Consider the following 26,133-nt stretch of genomic DNA (forward strand, 5'->3'; position numbering starts at 1 on the left):
TCTCCAGGGACAATACCTCACATTGGCTGCAGAGAGCACAGAGCACAGCAGTGTGAGGTCTGATTACACATCTCTCCTGGGACAATACATAACACTGGCTGCAGAGAGCACAGAGCACAGCAGTGTGAGGTCTGATTACACATCTCTCCAGGGACAATACATAACACTGGCTGCAGAGAGCACAGAGCACAGCAGTGTGAGGTATGATTACACATCTCTCCAGGGACAATACATAACACTGGCTGCAGAGAGCACAGAGCACAGCAGTGTGAGCAGATGCCGACTGTGGACTCAGGGAAGTTCCAATCCTGAAATATTACTCCATATTTCACAGTCCTGCTGCTACTAACTTTATACACAGAGGTCTGATTACACATCTCTCCAGGCAGTGCGGCATACCATAACTTTGCACTTACATCCAGATGTTTCCATAACATAGCAAGTTCCAAAAATTTAAAAAAGCTAAACAAAAATGGAGAAAAAAAACTTAATTTTTTTTTTTTAAACATTCAAAACATTTGACATTACACTTTTACTTCACCCTCCTTGGTGTCAACTAATTTGCTCCCATTTCCATTCTTTATAAGAGACGGTTAGATGCCCCTCAGGTCACTGCCCCAGTACCTAGGGGCAGATAAGATTGCCCTGGGTCCTGGGCTGTATGAATATTGTAGCCCTACAAGTCTGGAATCACTTCCTACATCTGGTACTAGAATCAGCTTCTAGGGGAATGGAGGATGTGTCCCTTCTTCCGCTTTCAATCTGCGGTTCCAGGACCTTTGGAGGACCTTCAAAGGTCCTGAAATGTCTCTTGTGTACATGTGTAGTGAGAGTAGGCACAGATAGGAGGATTTTATGGGTGAAGGTGCTTCTCAGTATAAAATGTGGTGGTTGGTTTAGGTGGTCATGGGCCCCCTAGAAGGCTTGGGCCCCGGGCTACCGCCCAATGCACCCATATTATAATCCACTTCTGCTGTGCCCATATCACCGGCCTCCGCTGCATCCATGCTCTGTAGTGGATCTCCTAACTGGATCCGAGCCAAACAAGAAGCAACAATGTTATCTTTGTATCACAGAGAATTTATGTAGGGCCTCCCCTTTAACCTCCGCGTTGTTGGACCAGGTTAATGTAATCATCTCTGACGCGTGACCCCTATAGTCCATCATCCAGCCAGTCCTCTCTGCGGGAATCAGTGGGAATATAAGAATTCCGGGCGCTCCAGCGCTTGGATCCCGTCCAGCAGTCGGATATTGATGTCCCGCGCTCTCCTTGTTACAGTCCATGGATTGTGTTCTGGAATCTGTAGATGTCGGCAGCCGCTCGTCTTCGTCTCCTCTCGTCTTCCTCTGTTATTATTCCCAGAATAAACTGCAGCCAGTGAAAATCCCGTAAATCCGAAGCAAAACGGGATTTATCTTTTGGAGAGTTTTTGTCGTTTTCTGGCTGGTTTCATAGATTCCTATCTGGGCTCCTACTCGGAGATTGTAGAAGAATGATCGCTTTCCGGTCCTGGAAGAGGAAAGGCCAATCATTAGGGTTGTGACGTTTCATTCCCCAATATTATAGGGGACACAGGGGTCGGCTCGGAGCCAGACAAAACCCCCCACCCCCTGATGGTAAGATATTGCCTATGACCCCCTGCTGTGTACCATCATGTAGGCCCCCTCATGCCTATAGCCTGTGAGATGAGAGCACAGTCAGGTCTGACACTTATACATCATACTCATACATCTCGGTAGTGGATTATAATTTATGCGGTTTGGGCGGCCGCCCGGGGCCCAGGGTTTCTATGGGGCCTATGACTCCCTGCCGTGTATCATCCTGTAGGCCCCCTCATTCCTATAGCCTGTGAGATGAGAGCACAGTCAGGTTTGACACTTCCATCCATCCCGGTAGTGGATTATAATTTAGCCGGTTTGGGTGGCTGCCAGGGGCCCAGGGTTTCTAAGGGGCCTATGACTTCCTAGCGTTTACCATCCTGTAGGCCACTTCCTGCCTATAGCCTGTGAGATGAGAGCACAGTCAGGTCTGACACTTCCATCCATCCCGGTAGTGGATTATAATTTAGGCGGTTTGGGCGGCGGCCCGGGGCCCAGGGTTTCTAAGGGGCCTATGACTCCCTGCCGTGCATCATCCTGTAGGCCCCCTCATGCCTATAGCCTGTGAGATGAGAGCACAGTCAGGTCTGACATTTCCATACAGCTCGGTAGTGGATCAAAATTTAGGCAGTTTTGGCAGCTGCCCGGGGCCCAAGGCTTCAAAGGGGCCTATGACTCCCTGCAGTGTACCATCCTGTAGGCCCCTTCCTGCCTACAGCCTGTGAGATGAGAGCACAGTCACATATGAAACTTCCATCCACCCCAGTAGTGGATTGTAATTTAGGCGGTTTGGGCGGCCGCCCGGGGCCCAAGGCTTCTACGGGGCCTATGACTCCCTGCCATGAACAATCCTGTAGGCCCCCTCATGCCTATAGCGTGTGAGATGAGAGTAAAATCAGGTCTGACACTTCCATCCATCCCGGTAGTGGATTATAATTTAGGCGATTTGGGCGGCCGCCCGAGGCCCATGCCTTCTAGGGGGCCTTGACCACCTGAACCAATCATCAAATTTGATAGTGTCTTATAGAGATAATAAAAAGAGGAACCTCCAGCCATGAAATCCTCGTATACTTATACCAGGGTCCTTTCAGGACCTTTGAAGGTCCTCCAAAGGTCCTTAACTTGCAGAATTAAAAGTGAACAGAAGGGACCTCCCTCCTTTCCCAAGTAAATACCATTAAAAAATGTCCATCGTAATCCGCCCCCGATCCACCCGCACCCAGGAGCTGAGTGTAAAAAACTTTACATCCCACCCCCAAAGCGACCTGACCATCACCAGAATTCTTCCTTAACTTGGATCTCTGAAAACGTGACCTTTTGATGATCTTCCACACCAACTCTTCCCATCCTTTAATAGGAATTTCTGAAGTCGCCATTTTCTCTCAAGTTCCTACCATTCCCGAGAAGTCATTTTTGTTAGCTTGACCGTCCTATATGCTATTAGCCAAGTGGGCGGAGCCATGCTGCCATCATCTGACAGTAGAGAGTCTAGTTAGCATTTTTGTGGCCAAAACCACCGGCACGGAGAACCTGGGAGAACAGTGAGAGAAGATAACCCCTGCAGCGCCACCTCAGGTGAAATCAAGCATTACACTAAAGACTTGCTCTTCTTCAGGGCCTCTACATACAGAGATGTTCCTCCTGGTCTTCTTCTCTGTGGCACAATAGGAATGTCCCATCAACATTGCCTCCGACGTCTCCCCCCTGCTCCCTCTGCAGTCATCCTATCCCTGCTCCCTCTGCAGTCACCCTATCCCTGCTCCCTCTGCAGTCACCCTATCCCTGCTCCCTCTGCAATCACCCTATCCCTGCTCCCTCTGCAGTCACCCTATCCCTGCTCCCTCTGCAGTCACCCTATCCCTGCTCCCTCTGCAGTCACCCTATCCCTGCTCCCTCTGCAGTCACCCTATCCCTGCTCCCTCTGCAGTCACCCTATCCCTGCTCCCTCTGCAGTCACCCTATCCCTGCTCCCTCTGGAGTCACCCTATCCCTGCTCCCTCTGCAGTCACCCTATCCCTGCTCCCTCTGGAGTCACCCTATCCCTGCTCCCTCTGCAGTCACCCTATCCCTGCTCCCTCTGCAGTCACCCTATCCCTGCTCCCTCTGCAGTCACCCTATCCCTGCTCCCTCTGCAGTCACCCTATCGCTGCTCCCTCTGCAGTCACCCTATCCCTGCTTCCTCTGTAGTCACCCTATCTCTGCTCCTTCGGCAGTCATCCTACCCCTGCTCCCTCTGCAGTCACCCTATCCCTGCTCCCTCTGCAGTCACCCCATCCCTGCTCCCTCTGCAGTAATCCTATCCCTGCTCCCTCTGCAGTCACCCTATCCCTGCTCCTTCAGCAGTCATCATACCCCTGCTCCCTCTGTAGTCACCCTATCCCTGCTCCCTCTGCAGTCACCCTACCCCTGCTCCCTCTGCAGTCACCTTACCCCTGCTCCCTCTGCAGTCATCCTATCCCTGCTCTCTCTGCAGTCACCCTATCCCTGCTCCCTCTGCAGTCACCCTAACCCTGCTCCTTCGGCAGTCATCCTACCCCTGCTCCCTCTGCAGTCACCCTATCCCTGCTCCCTCTGCAGTCACCCTACCCCTGCTCCCTCTGCAGTCACCCTACCCCTGCTCCCTCTGCAGTCACCCTACCCCTGCTCCCTCTGTAGTCACCCTATCCCTGCTCCCACTGTCATGACGGCTCTCCCATTATTTCCACTGACTAATTCCCGTCCATGAGAAACGTAAATGATTAGGAGAAACGAGATCCTCAAGTTCCACCTAAAGCTGTTTAACATCTGTTGGCGAATTCCCTAAAATCTTCAAAGGAATTTTTGGTCTCGCGGGGTTATTCCGTCCAGTTATGATTCTCATATGTGCTGTCTGTTTTATTACCTGGGTAACGAGCGGCCGCCATTGATCTGGTGCCCATGGAGATCAGTAACGTGGCACGGGAGGGCACATTTCCCAAAAATCGGTTGCTTTAAGGATCACTTACACATCGGATTTTAGAATTTTTAACATTTCCCTCCTCATCTTCTTTCCTTCTCAGATTTTTCTTACAGAAATGGCGCCCCCCTTGATCTCAGGTTACGCCTGGTATTGCTTTTCCTATATTATCTTAAAGGAAATCTACCACCAGGATGAAGGATTGTAAACCAAGCACACTGATATACTGGTGTGTGCCTACTCCGGCAGGATCTGCTCTTCTTGTAGCTTCATATGCCTTTGTTTTTGAGAAATAGAGGTTTTAAAAATTGTGCAGATGAACCTTTGGGGCTCCAAGCTCCATTGATATCTATAGAGTCTGGAGCCCCGGAGGCTCATCTGCATAATTTGTGAAACCTTTTTATTTTAAAAACAAGGTCCTAAGAAGATAAAAGGAAAGCTGAACCTGCCAGACGGGGCACTCACCAGTATGTCAGTGTGCTTGGTTTACAATTCTTTATCCTGGTGGTAGATTTCCTTTAAAAGTAACTTGGCTGCAATACCAGGCACCACCTATGGATAAGGATGGCGCCTTTTCTAGAAAAGTAAATTAGACTTTTCCAAATCACAGACAACCCCTTTAAGATCACTGACTTTTTTCACTTGCTTTTGTTTTTGATAATTTTGCAGCCCCTAAATTATTTTACCACTTCCCTCTTCAAAGTCTTTTCTGGCAGAGACGCATCATTTCACAATGGCCGGTGTAAAAAAAAACAAATGTCTGGGAATGAGCCAGACCTCAGATATTCCAGATAAGTTTTACTTCCAACGTGACCTCTGGTAAATATATTACTGCAATTCCTGATACATTCATGCAAACCTGATCATTTCATCATTTGTAAAAGTCGTAGGAGGGTGCAATGGTGAGACAGAAAGCAACTAGGGCAATCTGTGTTATAGATGGGGGCATCATGTACCTCCTATTTTATAATTTTCATCTTCATAAAAAAATAGTGGGTCACCTCCTCTCTCATGGGATTTTGTGTGCCAGCAGTTTGGAATATTCTGGGTTAAAGGAAATTTACCATCAAAATCCATTATGATAAACCAGGGACACTTACTCATAGATCCAGGCACCGTGACTGTGGTAATCTTCCTGCCTTCTAAAATCAACTATTAATATTATGCTAATGATTGGGGGTGTTACTAATGCTCCTCTGTGTTGTAGCTTCACAGGCTGTTACACTGCACTGGAGAATTTCCCCTCCCACTGTGTGCTGAACTTCTTTTTCTGCAGTGAGATTACATCAGGCAGAAGGAGGAGGAAGTGCTGAGGGAGCAGAGGTGGAGGGAAGACAGTGTAAAAGCTTGTGAAGCTGCAGCATGGAGGGGCTTCGCTAGCACCCCCAAAGCCTTTCTGGATCATTGGCAGAATTTTAAAAGTTGATTTTAGAAGGAAGGAAGGAAGCCATGGATAACAAATATAAGTTTAACACAGTCACGGTGCCTGAGACAGTGTAACAGCCTGTGGAACTGCAGCACAGAAGGGCTCAAATAGCACCCCCGGAGTCCTTCTGGCTTCTTTGCATAATTTTAAAAGTTGATTATAGAGAGAAGGAAGCCATGGATAACAAATATAAGAAGATACCACAGTCAAGGTTCCTGAATCTATAAGTGCTGGTGATTGATTATGCTTAATTTTGACAGTAGATTTCATTTACAGACAATTTTAAAATTACTTTTTTTGGGCACAGGATAGCCTTAAGTGGACCTGTGACAAGGCAGACCCCAGAAGACATCAATAATGCCTTAACCCCCTAGATGCCATGGTTAATAGTGATCAATGTATCCTCTAAAAGAACATAGAAATTGACAACTGGGTGTGTTCCTGTACATGCTGGTGCGGTCAGCACTGATTGGACGATATCAGTATGGGCGCAGGCACACACCTTAAACGGGAGCAGCCAGCTGTCACTTTTTACAGGAGGAATAACAGAAGGACATTACAACAAAGCGAAAAGATGGCGCAGGATTGCGGTTATAGGGGAAATATTAGAAGTTACTACATGTCAGGAGAGGTGACAGGACCCTCTAATAGCGGAGCCGCAGGCCCCGTCCATCACTCTCAGGTAATTGTGGCAGCTTCTTCATTCCCTGTGAGTGGATTACCGAGAGCCCCCGAGGCCATCCCCTCCCCCGTATATATCACCTTCCCTGGGACACCCCCATTCATAACTAGAGATTCATTTCACAGCAGCGCGTCCTCCGGATTCACCTCCTCACAAGCCTTTCCCCAAAAACGCTGCCCCCCATTGTGATACTACGGGAAGAAGACGTACAATCCCTTTAACCAGGGGTCTCATCCGTGAATATTCTGGCCTACAGGATGAATATAGAGTAGTAAATATCGTATCTTGTAAGACTAAAACCTAGACCCCAACAATAATTTGGGCCCCAACCTCGACCCTAAATAGCAATCAGACCCCATACCACAAAATTGAGACCACAGAGCAGACCTCAAAATTAGAGATGAGCAGCCCCCAACAGCTTCGCCTTATCCAGACATGTTTCTGGAGGGGTCGCTGCGCAGCCAATCAGGCTTAGGCATGGCTGTGATTGGCCAGATAGACAGCTGATGGGAACACCTGACCAATCACAGCCATGCCTAGCTGCTAGGGGCATAAAGCTGTCTGCTCTACAGCCAATCAAGTAACATGTCCAGGAGAGGCGGAGCTGCCGAATGGAGGACGATTAACCTAGAGTTGAGGTCCGCTCACCTCTACTCAAAATAATTCATTTCGCAGATTGGACCCCAAAAATGTATTTAGATCTGAGACCAAACCCAATATTATTCAGACCAGACCAAATGAATTCAGGCCTCAGACAAGACCACAAAATTAAATTAAAATGACCCCCCATCCACTTATTCGACTCAGACCCCAGACCAGAGACTTTATAATAAATCAGACCCCAGACCAGAGACTTTATAATAATTCAGACCCCAGACCAGAGACTTTATAATAATTCAGACCCCAGACCAGAGACTTTATAATAATTCAGACCCCAGACCCGAGAGTTTATAATAATTCAGACCCCAGACCCGAGAGTTTATAATAAATCAGACCCCAGACCAAAGAATTTATAATAATTCAGACCCCAGACCAGAGAATTTATAATAATTCAGACCCCAGACCAGAGACTTTATAATAATTCAGACCCCAGACCAGAGACTTTATAATAATTCAGACCCCAGACCAGAGACTTTATAATAATTCAGACCCCAGACCAGAGACTTTATAATAATTCAGACCCCAGACCAGAGACTTTATAATAATTCAGACCCCAGACCAGAGACTTTATAATAATTCAGACCCCAGACTAGAGACTTTATAATAAATCAGACCCCAGACCCGAGAGTTTATAATAATTCAGACCCCAGACCAGATACTTTATAATAATTCAGACCCCAGACCCGAGACTTTATAATAATTCAGACCCCAGACCAGAGACTTTATAATAAATCAGACCCCAGACCAGAGAATTTATAATAATTCAGACCCCAGACCAGAGACTTTATAATAATTCAGACCCCAGACTAGAAACTTTATAATAAATCAGACCCCAGACCCGAGACTTTATAATAATTCAGACCCCAGACCAGAGACTTTATAATAAATCAGACCCCAGACCAGAGAATTTATAATAATTCAGACCCCAGACTAGAGACTTTATAATAATTCAGACCCCAGACCAGAGACTTTATAATAATTCAGACCCCAGACCAGAGACTTTATAATAATTCAGACCCCAGACCCGAGAGTTTATAATAAATCAGACCCCAGACCAGAGACTTTATAATAAATCAGACCCCAGACTAGAGACTTTATAATAATTCAGACCCCAGACTAGAGACTTTATAATAATTCAGACCCCAGACTAGAGACTTTATAATAAATCAGACCCCAGACCCGAGACTTTATAATAATTCAGACCCCAGACCAGAGACTTTATAATAAATCAGACCCCAGACCAGAGAATTTATAATAATTCAGACCCCAGACCAGATACTTTATAATAATTCAGACCCCAGACTAGAGACTTTATAATAAATCAGACCCCAGACCCGAGACTTTATAATAATTCAGACCCCAGACCCGAGAGTTTATAATAATTCAAACTGCAAAACTAAATAAGTCCCCATTTCACAAATCTTATTTCCCAGACCACAGACTTATAATTCAGACCCCAGACCAAAAATTGATTTCATATACCATAATATTTATAATAATTCAGACCCCAGACCAGAGACTTTATAATAATTCAGACCCCAGACCAGAGACTTTATAATAATTCAGACCCCAGACTAGAGACTTTATAATAAATCAGACCCCAGACCCGAGAGTTTATAATAATTCAGACCCCAGACCCGAGACTTTATAATAATTCAGACCCCAGACCAGAGACTTTATAATAAATCAGACCCCAGACCAGAGAATTTATAATAATTCAGACCCCAGACTAGAGACTTTATAATAAATCAGACCCCAGACCCGAGACTTTATAATAATTCAGACCCCAGACCAGAGACTTTATAATAAATCAGACCCCAGACCAGAGACTTTATAATAAATCAGACCCCAGACCCGAGACTTTATAATAAATCAGACCCCAGACCAGAGAATTTATAATAATTCAGACCCCAGACCAGAGACTTTATAATAAATCAGACCCCAGACCAGAGAATTTATAATAATTCAGACCCCAGACTAGAGACTTTATAATAATTCAGACCCCAGACTAGAGACTTTATAATAAATCAGACCCCAGACCCGAGACTTTATAATAATTCAGACCCCAGACCAGAGACTTTATAATAAATCAGACCCCAGACCAGAGAATTTATAATAATTCAGACCCCAGACCAGATACTTTATAATAATTCAGACCCCAGACTAGAGACTTTATAATAAATCAGACCCCAGACCAGAGACTTTATAATAATTCAGACCCCAGACCCGAGAGTTTATAATAATTCAAACTGCAAAACTAAATAAGACCCCATTTCACAAATCTTATTTCCCAGACCACAGACTTATAATTCAGACCCCAGACCAAAAATTGATTTCATATACCATAATATTTATAATAATTCAGACCCCAGACCAAACCCAAAATTAACTCAAACCACCAGATTAATCCATAGCCCAGACCAGACATCAAATAATGCAGATGCTGGACCCAAAGATTCATGTAAACTGCAGGCCAGACCCTTCATTGCGGTCCTACGCAAGATCCCCGAGATCATTCAGAGCCCAGTGGATCCCAAAGCTGGAGAGGAGGAAGCAAACTAGGGTATAATCTAATGGAAACCACCCGGACCCCCGATACCACACGTGGTCCACAGGCAGATGTGCATCAGGTGGGCAACAAGTGACCGGGGCACCATCTGAGGAACCAGCAGGAGGACCTGTAATGGGCATGTCAGGTGATCCAGGCATAAAACATGAGTACAACATGGGGCTCTTCATCTCCAGCCCCAGGGTCATCAGTTGTCACCCACCTGTTAGCGGCAGTAACCTCTGACCCCTCTGCTCCGTCCTCTTTCTGCACATTAGACTGTTTGCAGTCCCATTGTTGTAGGACCGTAGGGATCAATGACATTCCTTCATCCTCATGGCAGGGGTCTGGGCCTGGAGGGGCGGCCATGGACAGCCCTGTGACATGAAGCAAATTAAAATAGAGATACTACGATTCTACGATTGGTTTCTTAAAGGGATTGGCCAGGATCTAGCATTGTTGGGCTATCATCCTGAGAAAGAAGGGAAAAAAATCAAATAAGACAAAAAATCAAGCCCATAATGGGTAAAAATAATGCAGTAGAGGTGCTGTGGAGCATTTCAGCACAGAGAGCACAGAGCACAGCAGTGTGAGGACAATCTCCCACTGCAATCCTGGAATGTAAGTTCATCTTTCACAGTCCTGCTGCTACTATTAGCAACACAAACAAAGGAAAAACTCTTTAGGGACATTAGCTAACACTGGCTCCACAGAGCACAGCAGTGTGAGGACAATCCAGGAATGTTAGTCCATATTTCATAGTCCTGCTGCTACTATTAGCAACATACACAAAGGAAAGACTCTTTAGGGACATTAGATAACACTGGCTGCACAGAGCACAGCAATGTGAGGACAATCCCCCAGTGAAATTCTGTTATATAAATCCATATTCACAGTCCTGCTGCTACTAACAAAACGCACACAGGTACATTTACACATCTGTTCAGGGATAATAACTAACAACGGGTGAACAGAGCACAGCAGTGCAGTGAGCAATCCTGAAATGTTAGTCCATATTCACAGTCCTGCTGCTACTAAAAATGTATACACAGGTATGATTACACATCTCTCTAGGAATAATGCCCAACACTTGCTGAACTGGATGCAATAGAGTGAGGATATGTCCCAGTGCACTTGGAGAAGTAACGGTTCTGGAATATAAATCCATATATAACAGTCCTGCTGCTACTAACTACATGCAGTTTCTATGCTCTAAAAATGATAATTCCGGATTGTACATTGTGGACCCATGTGAAATGCCCCTAGTACAAGGCTGTAATAATCCATCAGTCTGTAAGTCCTTATCACACAGGACAGAGATTTCTACTTCTCTGTTCCCCACCACTAGAGCCCAGCGGGGGAGGCCGGGGGCAGAGACATATCTGAGAGACAGAAGTGCCGCTCCCACTGTGACTTTGGGAATCCAATTAAATTGCTAAAATCCAAAACCTTCACAGTAGGAAGAAGAATTCCACAAAGATTCCCCAGGGTGAAGCTGAAATATATACCGCAAGTGTGTGACTGACAGACTATATACACATATCATACAGCACTAGGTAGTATTATAGCACTAGATATATCCTTGTATTATAGTAGTTATATTCCTGTACATAGGGAGCAGTATTATAGTAGTTATATTCTTGTACATAGGGGGCAGTATTATAGTAGTTATATTCCTGTACATAGGGGGCAGTATTATAGTAGTTATATTCTTGTACATAGGGGGCAGTATTATAGTAGTTATATTCCTGTACATAGGGGGCAGTATTATAGTAGCTATATCCTTGTACATAGGGGGCAGTATTATAGTAGTTATATTCCTGTACATAGGGGGCAGTATTATAGTAGTTATATTCTTGTACATAGGGGGCAGTATTATAGTAGTTATATTCTTGTACATAGGGGGCAGTATTATAGTAGTTATATTCTTGTACATAGGGGGCAGTATTATAATAGTTATATTCTTGTACATAGGGGGAGTATTATAGTAGTTATATTCTTGTACATAGGGGGCAGTATTATAGTAGTTATATTCCTGTACATAGGGGGCAGTAGTATAGTAGTTATATTCTTGTACATAGGGGGCAGTATTATAGTAGTTATATTCTTGTACATAGGGAGCAGTATTATAGTAGTTATATTCTTGTACATAGGGAGCAGTATTATAGTAGTTATATTCCTGTACATAGGGGGCAGTATTATAGTAGTTATATTCTTGTACATAGGGGGCAGTATTATAGTAGTTATATTCTTGTACATAGGGAGCAGTATTATAGTAGTTATATTCTTGTACATAGGGAGCAGTATTATAGTAGTTATATTCCTGTACATAGGGGGCAGTATTATAGTAGTTATATTCCTGTACATAGGGGGCAGTATTATAGTAGTTATATTCCTGTACATAGGGGGCAGTATTATAGTAGTTATATTCCTGTACATAGGGGGCAGTATTATAGTAGTTATATTCTTGTACATAGGGGGCAGTATTATAGTAGTTATATTCCTGTACATAGGGGGCAGTAGTATAGTAGTTATATTCTTGTACATAGGGGGCAGTATTATAGTAGTTATATTCTTGTACATAGGGAGCAGTATTATAGTAGTTATATTCTTGTACATAGGGAGCAGTATTATAGTAGTTATATTCCTGTACATAGGGGGCAGTATTATAGTAGTTATATTCCTGTACATAGGGGGCAGTATTATAGTAGTTATATTCTTGTACATAGGGGGCAGTATTATAGTAGTTATATTCCTGTACATAGGGGGCAGTATTATAGTAGTTATATTCGTGTACATAGGAGGCAGTATTATAGTAGTTATATTCTTGTACATAGGGAGCAGTATTAGAGTAGTTATATTCTTGTACATAGGAGGCAGTATTATAGTAGTTATATTCCTGTACATAGGGGACAGTATTATAGTAGTTATATTCTTGTACATAGGCGGCAGTATTATGGTAGTTATATTCTTATACATAAGGGGCAGTATTATAGTAGTTATATTATTGTACATAGGGGGCAGTATTATAGTAGTTATATTCCTGTACATAGGAGCAGTATTATAGTAGTTATATTCCTGTACATAGGGGATAGTATTATAGTAGTTATATTCCTGTACATAGGGGGCAGTATTATAGTAGTTATATTCTTGTACATAGAGGGCAGTATTATAGTAGTTATATTCTTGTACATAGGGAGCAGTATTATAGTAGTTATATTCTTGTACATAGGGAGCAGTATTATAGTAGTTATATTCCTGTACATAGGGGGCAGTATTATAGTAGTTATATTCCTGTACATAGGGGGCAGTATTATAGTAGTTATATTCCTGTACATAGGGGGCAGTATTATAGTAGTTATATTCTTGTACATAGGGGGCAGTATTATAGTAGTTATATTCCTGTACATAGGGGGCAGTATTATAGTAGTTATATTCCTGTACATAGGGGGCAGTATTATAGTAGTTATATTCTTGTACATAGGGGGCAGTATTATAGTAGTTATATTCTTGTACATAGGGGGCAGTATTATAGTAGTTATATTCCTGTACATAGGGGGCAGTATTATAGTAGTTATATTCTTGTACATAGGGGGCAGTATTATAGTAGTTATATTCCTGTACATAGGGGGCAGTATTATAGTAGTTATATTCCTGTACATAGGGGGCAGTATTATAGTAGTTATATTCCTGTACATAGGAGCAGTATTAAAGTAGTTATATTCGTGTACATAGGAGGCAGTATTAGAGTAGTTATATTCTTGTACATAGGGAGCAGTATTAGAGTAGTTATATTCTTGTACATAGGGGACAGTATTATAGTAGTTATATTCTTATACATAGGGGGCAGTATTATAGTAGTTATATTCCTGTACATAGGGGGCAGTATTATAGTAGTTATATTCGTGTACATAGGGGGCAGTATTATAGTAGTTATATTCTTGTACATAGGGGCAGTATTATAGTAGTTATATTCTTGTACATAGGGGCAGTATTATAGTAGTTATATTCCTGTACATAGGGGGCAGTATTAGAGTAGATATATTCCTGTACATAGGGGGCAGTATTATAGTAGTTATATTCTTGTACATAGGGGGTAGTATTATAGTAGTTATATTCCTGTACATAGGGGGCAGTATTATAGTAGTTATATTCTTGTACATAGGGGGCAGTATTGTAGTAGTTATATTCCTGTACATAGGGGGGAAGTATTATAGTAGTTATATTCTTGTACATAGGAACATTATTATAGTAGTTATATTCTTGTACATAGGAACATTATTATAGTAGTTATATTCTTGTACATAGGGGGCAGTATTATAGTAGTTATATTCCTGTACATAGAAGCAGTATTATAGTAGTTATATTCCTGTACATAGGGGCAGTATTATAGTAGTTATATTCCTGTACATAGGGGGCAGTATTATAGTAGTTATATTCCTGTACATAGGGGGCAGTATTATAGTAGTTATATTCTTGTACATAGGGGGCAGTATTATAGTAGTTATATTCCTGTACATAGGGGGCAGTATTATGGTAGTTATATTCTTGTACATAGGGGGCAGTATTATAGTAGTTATATTCTTGTACATAGGGGGCAGTATTATAGTAGTTATATTCTTGTACATAGGGGGCAGTATTATAGTAGTTATATTCTTGTACATAGGGGGCAGTATTATAGTAGTTATATTCTTGTACATAGGGGGCAGTATTATAGTAGTTATATTCTTGTACATAGGGGGCAGTATTATAGTAGTTATATTCTTGTACATAGGGGGCACTATTATAGTAGTTATATTCCTGTACATAGGGGGCAGTATTATAGTAGTTATATTCTTGTACATAGGGGGCAGTATTATAGTAGTTATATTCCTGTACATAGGGGGCAGTATTATAGTAGTTATAGTCTTGTACATAGGGGGCAGTATTATAGTAGTTATATTCCTGTACATAGGGGGCAGTATTATAGTAGTTATATTCTTGTACATAGGGGGCAGTATTATAGTAGTTATATTCCTGTACATAGGGGGCAGTATTATAGTAGTTATAGTCTTGTACATAGGGGGCAGTATTATAGTAGTTATATTCCTGTACATAGGGGGCAGTATTATAGTAGTTATATTCTTGTACATAGGGGGCAGTATTATAGTAGTTATATTCCTGTACATAGGGGGCAGTATTATAGTAGTTATATTCTTGTACATAGGGGGCAGTATTATAGTAGTTATATTCCTGTACATAGGGGGCAGTATTATGGTAGTTATATTCCTGTACATAGGGGGGAAGTATTATAGTAGTTATATTCCTGTACATAGGGAGCAGTATTATAGTAGTTATATTCTTGTACATAGGAACATTATTATAGTAGTTATATTCTTGTACATAGGGGGCAGTATTATAGTAGTTATATTCCTGTACATAGAAGCAGTATTATAGTAGTTATATTCCTGTACATAGGGGCAGTATTATAGTAGTTATATTCCTGTACATAGGGGGCAGTATTATAGTAGTTATATTCCTGTACATAGGGGGCAGTATTATAGTAGTTATATTCTTGTACATAGGGGGCAGTATTATAGTAGTTATATTCCTGTACATAGGGGGCAGTATTATAGTAGTTATATTCTTGTACATAGGGGGCAGTATTATAGTAGTTATATTCTTGTACATAGGGGGCAGTATTATAGTAGTTATATTCTTGTACATAGGAACATTATTATAGTAGTTATATTCTTGTACATAGGAACATTATTATAGTAGTTATATTCTTGTACATAGGGGGCAGTATTATAGTAGTTATATTCCTGTACATAGAAGCAGTATTATAGTAGTTATATTCCTGTACATAGGGGCAGTATTATAGTAGTTATATTCCTGTACATAGGGAGCAGTATTATAGTAGTTATATTCCTGTACATAGGGGGCAGTATTATAGTAGTTATATTCTTGTACATAGGGGGCAGTATTATAGTAGTTATATTCCTGTACATAGGGGGCAGTATTATGGTAGTTATATTCTTGTACATAGGGGGCAGTATTATAGTAGTTATATTCTTGTACATAGGGGGCAGTATTATAGTAGTTATATTCTTGTACATAGGGGGCAGTATTATAGTAGTTATATTCTTGTACATAGGGGGCAGTATTATAGTAGTTATATTCTTGTACATAGGGGGCAGTATTATAGTAGTTATATTCCTGTACATAGGGGGCAGTATTATAGTAGTTATATTCTTGTACATAGGGGGCAGTATTGTAGTAGTTATATTCCTGTACATAGGGGGGAAGTATTATAGTAGTTATATTCTTGTACATAGGAACATTATTATAGTAGTTATATTCTTGTACATAGGAACATTATTATAGTAGTTATATTCTTGTACATAGGGGGCAGTATTATAGTAGTTATATTCCTGTACATAGAAGCAGTATTATAGTAGTTATATTCCTGTACATAGGGGCAGTATTATAGTAGTTATATTCCTGTACATAGGGGGCAGTATTATAGTAGTTATATTCCTGTACATAGGGGGCAGTATTATAGTAGTTATATTCTTGTACATAGGGGGCAGTATTATAGTAGTTATATTCCTGTACATAGGGGGCAGTATTATGGTAGTTATATTCTTGTACATAGGGGGCAGGATTATAGTAGTTATATTCTTGTACATAGGGGGCAGTATTATAGTAGTTATATTCTTGTACATAGGGGGCAGTATTATAGTAGTTATATTCTTGTACATAGGGGGCAGTATTATAGTAGTTATATTCTTGTACATAGGGGGCAGTATTATAGTAGTTATATTCTTGTACATAGGGGGCAGTATTATAGTAGTTATATTCTTGTACATAGGGGGCACTATTATAGTAGTTATATTCCTGTACATAGGGGGCAGTATTATAGTAGTTATATTCTTGTACATAGGGGGCAGTATTATAGTAGTTATATTCCTGTACATAGGGGGCAGTATTATAGTAGTTATAGTCTTGTACATAGGGGGCAGTATTATAGTAGTTATATTCCTGTACATAGGGGGCAGTATTATAGTAGTTATATTCCTGTACATAGGGGGCAGTATTATAGTAGTTATATTCCTGTACATAGGGGGCAGTATTATAGTAGTTATAGTCTTGTACATAGGGGGCAGTATTATAGTAGTTATATTCCTGTACATAGGGGGCAGTATTATAGTAGTTATATTCTTGTACATAGGGGGCAGTATTATAGTAGTTATATTCCTGTACATAGGGGGCAGTATTATAGTAGTTATAGTCTTGTACATAGGGGGCAGTATTATAGTAGTTATATTCCTGTACATAGGGGGCAGTATTATAGTAGTTATATTCTTGTACATAGGGGGCAGTATTATAGTAGTTATATTCCTGTACATAGGGGGCAGTATTATAGTAGTTATAGTCTTGTACATAGGGGGCAGTATTATAGTAGTTATATTCCTGTACATAGGGGGCAGTATTATAGTAGTTATATTCTTGTACATAGGGGGCAGTATTATAGTAGTTATATTCCTGTACATAGGGGGCAGTATTATGGTAGTTATATTCTTGTACATAGGGGGCAGTATTATAGTAGTTATATTCTTGTACATAGGGGGCAGTATTATAGTAGTTATATTCTTGTACATAGGGGGCAGTATTATAGTAGTTATATTCTTGTACATAGGGGGCAGTATTATAGTAGTTATATTCTTGTACATAGGGGGTAGTATTATAGTAGTTATATTCTTGTACATAGGGGGCAGTATTATAGTAGTTATATTCTTGTACATAGGGGGCAGTATTGTAGTAGTTATATTCCTGTACATAGGGGGGAAGTATTATAGTAGTTATATTCTTGTACATAGGAACATTATTATAGTAGTTATATTCTTGTACATAGGAACATTATTATAGTAGTTATATTCTTGTACATAGGGGGCAGTATTATAGTAGTTATATTCCTGTACATAGAAGCAGTATTATAGTAGTTATATTCCTGTACATAGGGGCAGTATTATAGTAGTTATATTCCTGTACATAGGGGGCAGTATTATAGTAGTTATATTCCTGTACATAGGGGGCAGTATTATAGTAGTTATATTCTTGTACATAGGGGGCAGTATTATAGTAGTTATATTCCTGTACATAGGGGGCAGTATTATGGTAGTTATATTCTTGTACATAGGGGGCAGGATTATAGTAGTTATATTCTTGTACATAGGGGGCAGTATTATAGTAGTTATATTCTTGCACATATGGGGCAGTATTATAGTAGTTATATTCTTGTACATAGGGGGCAGTATTATAGTAGTTATATTCTTGTACATAGGGGGCAGTATTATAGTAGTTATATTCTTGTACATAGGGGGCAGTATTATAGTAGTTATATTCCTGTACATAGGGGGCAGTATTATAGTAGTTATATTCCTGTACATAGGGGGCAGTATTATAGTAGTTATATTCCTGTACATAGGGGGCAGTATTATAGTAGTTATAGTCTTGTACATAGGGGGCAGTATTATAGTAGTTATATTCCTGTACATAGGGGGCAGTATTATAGTAGTTATATTCTTGTACATAGGGGGCAGTATTATAGTAGTTATATTCTTATACATGGTTTAGGACAGTGCTGGGCAACGTTTTGAGCTTGGTGTGTCAAAATTCACCCAAAAAACGAGCATAACTCGGGTGGTGTGTCACCTTGACAAAAAAAAAACATAATTTTGTGACATTTATAGTTTAAATAACAAATACGTATAATTATTTAACTTCTATGGTACTTTAACCCTAGGTTGTCTGATTGATCCTAACATGTACTGCCATATTACAGTAGGGATTTTCCACATAATGTATTACTAAGTACAAATCACACATTGTAATAGATCGGTTACAATCAGACACGTGTTGAAATGCTTAGTAACCTGCAAACTTTCAGTCATGAAAGTTCACAGGTTATAGCGAGGGCGCAGGCGCCGCTGTCCACATCTCCTTCATGAGGAGCAAAATAATCGCAATGTCTGGCGATATGCAAGGCGTTGCGATTATTTCAGGGCTTGTACGTCACAAAACTGACACACAAGCCATGATATCTATTATACAGTCACTGACCTTACTCACTGTATGATGAGAGTGGTTATCCTCCCTCAACCTTGCTGTGGAGATGGTCCGTGTAGAGGTGGCAGCTGCTGGGACATCACACAGGGCAGCAGCGATGTGGCCTCTGTCTGTGCTGCCACCCTCCCCCCACCACAACTATCAGGAGCTGCAGAGGAGTCTCCTCGGTGTATGGCCGGGTCGCCTCTCCTGCTGTGCCCGGTGCTGATACCTGGGCTGACTGGAGACACGAGGCACAGCTCACACAGGGGGACGGGACGGCCCGGGGGAGGAGGAGGAAGTGCTGGGAGCTCAGTGCAATCTCTCAGCCTCCCGGTTACTGCACCTGCGCCGTGGATGAAGCTTAACTCTCGGGCGGCCGCGTGTCAATGAAAATGGCTACGTGTGTCAACACTGACACGCGTGTCATAGGTTCGCCATCACTGGTTTAGGAGATGTAGTGAAAGTTACACAGTATATGATAATATCCTTTATGTTATTAGACACTTTTTTATTTTCATATTCTGTGTCTTGTTTTCCCATCAGATGTTCGCTCTCAGTTCTGAGGTTGAGAAAATATCTCGTTATTAGTTTTATACTTGGGATAATTAAGGATTGATCCCTAATGGGACACAGATGCGCAGTATTGGAGTTTTACTTTTTAATCAGTGGAGGACACACAGGCAATTACACAAGAAATACACCCGGCTCCAGCCTGTGGTTATGGGTCACGTCCAGCAGTAAAAACAGCCTCATTATGGAGGACGCGGGAGCAGTAATGTGTTTATAGAGAGAGTAATGGCTGTCATAAGCATCACCTCTCATCCTGTATCTATATAGCAGTGATGGAGAACCTTTTAGAGACCAAGTGCCCAAGCTACAACCAATATCCACTCATTTACCATGAAGTGCCAACATGGCATTTCAAGCAGTAACTTATTGCTGCCAACATTCAATTATATTGGCTCTCCTAAGGCCACCAAACAGTTGAAAGAAGGAGGGCAAATTCAAGCCATCATTATACTATAGCTTCTCTCCAGGAAGAATGGTGGGTCCAGCAGGAGGACCTCCAAAGACAATGCAGTTCTGACCACTGACCTCCCTTTTCCCGCAGGTCAAACGGCCAATGAAATGTCGCTTTAAAATAGCTCTGAGAGCAGTATCTTTTAAGTTGCTTGGGACTGCAGGAAGATTTGGTCCTGTTTGGTGAAATTGGGACAATGGCCTGAGTGCCCACAGAAAGGGCTCTGAGTGCCACCTCTGGCACCCGTGCCATAGGTTCGCCACCACTGCTATATAGGGTTCAGGTAATGTAGGAAGTTGTGTTTATGCAGACCTTGGGTCATTTCACAGTTAAAATAAAAAGGTAATCTACATAAATCTACAGTGTCTATAAAAATAAGACATTACTTATCCTGTACTGATATTATACCCCAGAGCTGATATACAGAACGAGCAATGTCATGTATGTACAGCAGCAGAATAGTGAGCACAGCTCTGGAGTGTAACAGAGATTCTCTTATGTGACTTTGGTAAGGGCAGCCTCGTACCATCTAGAATGTATGTGAAGCTTCGGACCTCTCAGATGTTTCGGTATATGTAATGTCCTGGCAGCTCTGAATCCCTTTGATGTTCAGAACCTATTGATCAGTCTGGATATTATTACAGTAATTCCAACTATTTTTCACCTCCTGCCACTTATAGTAACAATGACGGGTGAGCAGCAATCACTGACGACTTTGAGAAGGTAGAACCTTCAATTTAGACAAAGTAACGTGTTGTCTTCTCAAGAAACTTCTCTTAAAGGGACACTCCAGTCACAGCTGATTCATTGAATTATACTTTGTGCAGGGCCCGGAGGGAGGAGCCGGATCAGAATCCCTTTAAATGGAGTAGATTTGCCATAGAGCATTGATGTCCTGGTCTGAGGATCACCATCTGCATGGACACATCTACATACAAGGGTCACATTCACTCATCCACCCACCTCCAAGGTGCCCATAAGCCCCGTTTGGGTTTGGACATCTTCTTCTGCGGAGTAAAGATAACCACAGAAGATTACGGATCTACTATAGGATTCTTAGTTCTGTTGTCGCCATGGTTTACTAAACTGGTTTTAATTTATTTGTAGATTGGAGAAAGAACAAAGGGAAGATTCCTTCCAAGATTCTTCCGCAGTCTCTTCCCACCCGCGTGCCGGCGGACCACCGGGGTCTCATACATGGCTGGGTCTGTGATCTTGTTGGTAGAACAAGATGTTCCTGCACAGCACAACTTATTCACACATGTAGCAGATACCACGAGACAAGAACATAGGGTCCAGAGGTTTCCAATATGGCGGCCAAGAGGAGGGGAGGGAAGTTTGGAGGGAAACTTCCCAGTCACTTGGAGGGAAATTTTATGGTGATTTTTTCTATGATAGAGTGGAAAGAGCTGAGGTCAATGACATATACTTGTAAGTATTTGTCGCAGAGTAAAATCTTGTCAGGACTACAGATAGACTCCTGATTACCCACTAACACACAGGGCCTTTGCACGTTCCTTTAAGTGCTTCTTATTCGTGTATTTAAAGGAAACCTACCACCACGGATCTACCTATTAAGGTAGATCTGGTGGCAGGTTCTTCTAATCTGTAGCAGGATTGCCCTTTTCAGGGCTTATCCTTTAGTTGCCCAAATCTTTTATAATTTTTAACGCCCCTAATATGCAAATTTACTAAAGAGGCTACTGGGGCATGGAGTAGCCGGAGCTCTTTAGTAAATTTGCATTGATTTGCAGTGATTGACAGTGAGAGTCCTGATTACTCCACCCACACACAGTGATTGACAGTGAGAGTCCTGATTACCCCACCCACATACAGTGATTGACAGTGAGAGTCCTGATTACCTTTCCCACACACAGTGATTGATAGTGAGATTCCTGATTACTCCGCCCACACACAGTGATTGGCAGTGAGAGTCCTGATTACTCCGCCCACACACAGTGATTGATAGTGAGAGTTCTGATTACCCCACCCACACACAGTGATTGATAGTGAGAGTTCTGATTACCCCACCCACACACAGTGATTGACAGTGAGAGTCCTGATTACCCCACCCAAATACAGTGATTGACAGTGAGAGTCCCGATTACCTTTCCCACACACAGTGATTGATAGTGAGAGTCCTGATTACTCCGCTCACATACAGTAATTGGTAAGGAGAGTCCTGATTACCCTGCCCACACACAGTAATTGGTAATGAGAGTCCTGATTACTCCGCCCACACACAGTAATTGGTAATGAGAGTCCTGATTACTCCGCCCACACACAGTAATTGGTAATGAGAGTCCTGATTACCCCACCCACACACAGTGATTGACAGTGAGAGTCCTGATTACCCCGCCCACACACAGTGACTGACAGCTATAGATAAGAACCAATATATTTTATGAGAGGAGAACTATCCAGGATCCTTACACTGCCTTGTACGGGTCCCTGGTGTCTGCAGTGAGGAATAACATCCCCATTTACCTCCAGATATTCCATAGAATTATTAAAACCAGATGACACCAGAGATATAGATTACACGGGAAGGAATGTAAAGGGAAGGTCACGTCTGAAGATTGTAGGTAGAAGGAAATATGTGCAAGGAAGAAACGTCTAAGATCATACAGTCTATTTATCTATCTGTCTCACATCTATCCCCTATGTATCTACTGTATATGTGACTATATTTATTTATCTATTCATCTATATCTTATGCCTATCATCTCATATCTCATATCTCATATCTATCTATCTATCTATCTATCTATCTCATATCTATCTATCTCATATCTATCTATCTCATATCTATCTATCTATCTATCTATCTATCTATCTCATATCTATCTATCTATCTATCTCATATCTATCTATCTATCTCATATCTATCTATCTATCTATCTATCTCATATCTATCTATCTATCTATCTCATATCTATCTATCTATCTCATATCTATCTATCTCCTATCTATCTCATATCTATCTATCTATCTCATATCTATCTATCTCATATCTATCTATCTCATATCTATCTATCTATCTATCTATCTCATATCTATCTATCTATCTATCTCATATCTATCTATCTATCTCATATCTATCTATCTATCTATCTATCTATCTATCTCATATCTATCTATCTATCTATCTCATATCTATCTATCTATCTCATATCTATCTATCTATCTCCTATCTATCTCATATCTATCTATCTATCTCATATCTATCTATCTCATATCTATCTCATATCTATCTATCTCATTTCTATCTATCTATCTATCTATCTATCTATCTCATATCTATCTATCATCTCATATCTATCTATCTATAGTATATAGTATAGGACCCTTACACGCTCCACTCTATACCCTGTTCATATTGAACATACCTAAAATTGTGGAAAAAATTAATTGCACATAAAAACTTGAATAAACAATCAGGGTCATATTTCCTATTTTTTCCCTCGGGAGATATTCCTGGTGTCCACTTGTTGGATGACGCCATCAGTGCCACGATATTATTACCACAGTCAGCGCTCCTGGCGGCCGCCATGTTTAGTTCTGGCTCTTCCATCTTCTTCTGGGCTTAATCTTTTGGAAAGTTCCTTGTGAAGTTCCTGTAGTAGCCGTCACGTGACCTCCCTGGAACGTCTCCAGAATCAACTCGGATAATTAGATATCATAATAATTTTTCTGTCGTGATTTATTTTAAGTCCTCCTGGATATTTTAACAAGTCTGATGTGTGTGTTTAAGGATAAGGGGTAATTGAAACCTCTTACATACCATCGCTTGTCCGGAGCGGGACGCGGAGCTCACACATGTGGAACACATTTGCTGCCTCTTACCTTCCATCAGTAAAGTAGATTAAGGCAGCGCAGACTTTCCTCAGCTCCTAAAATAATTATGGGATCTCGGGAAAGCAACTTTTTTCAGACAAAAAAAAAAAAGTGCACATTCCCTTTAAGAAAACCTTTTACTACCTCCAACTATTTGCACCCAACAATAGGCTACACTCCGGTGCAGTTGGAATTTTTTTTCTAGCACCTCCCAATCCCAAGCAATCAATGATTTTAACTCAGCTGTGCTGTCAGATGGGCGTGTCCGGCTGAAAGCCCCACCCCAGGACAGCCCACTTGACAGGTTAGAGCCTTATTAGCATACTGGGTGCCAAAACTAAAAACATTAATTGCTTGGGAATGGTAGGGGCTAGAGAAAAAATTCCAACTGCATCCGAATCAGTGGAGCGGCGCCTATTAAACGACGCAAAGAGGTGGAGTAAAAGAAATTCATGTTTGTGCTGTGGTAGGTGGGTCTTCTTGGAAATTTTCTCTAAAGGTCCAGGAGGCCACCAAAAAAGTTGTCCCAAGGAAAAGAGGGCAAGCCGAGGCTAGTGGAAGGTTCCCGGATCTATCGGGCTATTGAAGGGGCAGGACTTGGGTACCTACATTATGTGGCACAGTAAAAAGGGGTGTGGTTTAGAATAAAGGGGCGGTAAAGTAGTAGTGACTTACCTAGGACCCCTTCTGCTGACCTGGTTTTCTGGACTATTCTTACTTTGTTATGTCTATATGACTATAAGGATATATAGACACCATAGAGGTAGGGGTCTCCTGTTTGGTAGCCCCTCGGACTGTCAGATACCGGAATGGACGCCATGTGATATTACACTGGACGTCTGCTCCAGGCTTTGTCTTCTTCTTATGTGTTTTTCCCTAGCTACTTGTGCTGGTCACCAAGCCACCTACCAATCACCCAGCACCACTTACCAGCTGGTCACCTAGACCCCAGCTCCATGGCCCGCCAGACCCCCCACCACAGCAGCGGAGCTATCCAGCTGGTCACCTAGACCCCAGCTCCATGGCCTGCCAGACCCCCCACCACAGCGGAGCTCCCCAGCGCCTGATCGCCAGACCCCCACAGCAGCAGACCTCTCCAACTAGTCACCTCGAACCCCAGCACCATGGCCCACAAGACCCCCACAGCAGAGGACCTCTCCAGCTAGTCACCTAGACCCCAGCACCACGGCCCGCCAGAACCCCCCACCGCAACAGAACTATCCAGCACCTCATTGCAGAGGACCTCCACAGCTGATATCCTCAGGACCCGGTCACTGGACCCCTATGGAATTGTTAACGCTTGCGTTAACATTGCATTTACATTGCAAACGCTAGCGTTAACAATAATGCATTTAGGCAAGTTGTAATGTTTTTCAAAATGCAATGAAAAAGCAAACGAAACGCAATGTGTGAACGCGGCCTTACTCTTGTATCAGGTCCAGACAATCTTCTATTGCTACATTGTTCCTGCCCTGATACATTGTAACAAATTAAGTTGAGATTTGTCCTGATACATTTACCTTACATAGGATATGACTGGATACATCTGTGACAAACCCTCTGCTGCGAGAACTCTCTGAATCCGGCAGGCCGCGTTCGTACAATGCGTCACTTTTTTTGCTGCGTTTTTTTTTACGCATTCCAAAGGCTTGAGCCGTGATCACACGCTGAGGTTACTTTGCGTTTTAGCAGATGCAGTGGAAGCGAAATGTAATGTTCTCAGTGATGAAGGATCAAGCCTTTGGAATGCATCAAAAACGCAACAAAAAAACGTGACGCAACGCATGGTGTGAACGCGGCCTCAGTGAAGAATATTCATTCCTATTTACTGGCAGCAAGCAGAGATCTTGCATATTCTAGGAGTTGACGGCTCTTACTTATAGTAAATAACATGAAATCCGGAGATGACCCTTCCAGGGGTAAGTAGTCTGGATTAGAGTCAGTGATGCCCCTCCTATACATTTAGGATGCTGGAAAGGGTTAATATTAATGCGCCGCAGTCGGGGGGCTGCTTTGTGTCAGCGCCAGCGTCTTATCAGTAATAGACCTACCGGCCATCCATCTGTAATGAGGTGAACGGTGAGCGCCGATCCTGGACAGACACGCAACATTCCAAGAGAAAGCGGCTGCTAATACAGATGTGTTCATCCTGAGCCTCCTGGTTCATTAGGAAACGTCTGGTTTCAACTGACCAGGACCAGGAACACCTAATAACAGGTCCAGAAATCGTAACCGTAATAAAGAATAATAATCTTTATTTGTATGATACAAAGCTCCAGATCCTCTGCTTAAGAAAGGGAACCTGTCAGCAGTGGTGACCATACAGACTGCA

At 42.0% G+C, this 26,133-nt stretch overlaps 1 long non-coding RNA gene across 1 annotated transcript; it reads right to left on the reverse strand.

Moving 5' to 3' along the window:
- Positions 1-1,059: 1,059 nt before the first annotated feature.
- On the reverse strand, positions 1,060-10,223 carry LOC140120406 (uncharacterized). Its single transcript, XR_011853768.1, has 2 exons — positions 10,074-10,223; positions 1,060-1,510 (listed from the first exon to the last, which is right to left on the reverse strand). It is a non-coding gene; the product is annotated as an uncharacterized lncRNA (long non-coding RNA).
- Between the last annotated feature and the right edge of the window lie 15,910 nt (positions 10,224-26,133).

This window comes from Engystomops pustulosus, chromosome 3 (assembly GCF_040894005.1).
Source record: "Engystomops pustulosus chromosome 3, aEngPut4.maternal, whole genome shotgun sequence".
In the NCBI taxonomy this organism is placed as follows: Eukaryota; Metazoa; Chordata; class Amphibia; order Anura; family Leptodactylidae; genus Engystomops; species Engystomops pustulosus.